We start from the raw sequence: 907 nt of genomic DNA on the forward strand, positions 1-907 counted from the left end.
TTATTTTTTTGAGACAGAATTTTGGTCTTGTTGCCCAGGCTGGAGTGCAATGGCGTGATCTTGGCTCACTGCAACCTCTGCTTCCTGGATTCAAGAATTCTCCTGCCTCAGCCTCCCAAGTAGCTGGAGTTACAGATGTGCACCACCAGGCCTAGCTAATTTTTACATTTTTTTTGTAAAGAGGAGATCTTGTTATGTTGACCAGGCTGGTCTCAAACTCCTGGCCTGAAGCAAACCTTTCATCTCAGACTTCAGAATTACTGGGATTACAAACATGAGCCACCATGCCCAGCACAATCTCAGCTCACTGCAACCTCTGCCTCCCACGTTCAAGCAATTCTGCCTCAGCCTCCTGAGTACCTGGGACTATAGGTGTGGGCCACCATGCCTGGCTAATTTTTCTATTTTTGTTAGAGATGGGGTTTCGCCATGTTGGCCAGGCTGGTCTGGAACTCCTAACCTCAGGTGAACCACCCACCTTGGCCTCCCAAAGTGCTGGGATTACAAGTGTGAGACACCATGCCCAGCCTAGCTCAGGATTTTATCATTTAAACTGAACATAAGTCTCCCAGGGTTGATTCCTGTGCTGTGCTCAGCTCTCCAAAAGAAGAGATGGGAAAGCTGTACCCAGCATGTTTTGGATGGGTTGCTGGGAAGAAGGTAAGGGTGACAGCAAGAGCCATACGGCACTAACAGCTAATACCCACAAAGCATTATCTGCTAGGCACTATCCTACCTAAATTGTTTATACCGATGATATGTAGATACTACGGTCTGCATTTTCCATATGTAGAAACAGACACATAAATTAAAGAATGTTGCCTGACCAGGCGCGGTGGCTCACACTATAATCCCAGCTCTTTGGGAGGCCGAGTCGGGCAGATCACCTGAGGTCAGGAGTTCGAGA

Source organism: Colobus angolensis, unplaced genomic scaffold (assembly GCF_000951035.1).
Source record: "Colobus angolensis palliatus isolate OR3802 unplaced genomic scaffold, Cang.pa_1.0 Scaffold424, whole genome shotgun sequence".
Classification (NCBI taxonomy): domain Eukaryota; kingdom Metazoa; phylum Chordata; class Mammalia; order Primates; family Cercopithecidae; genus Colobus; species Colobus angolensis.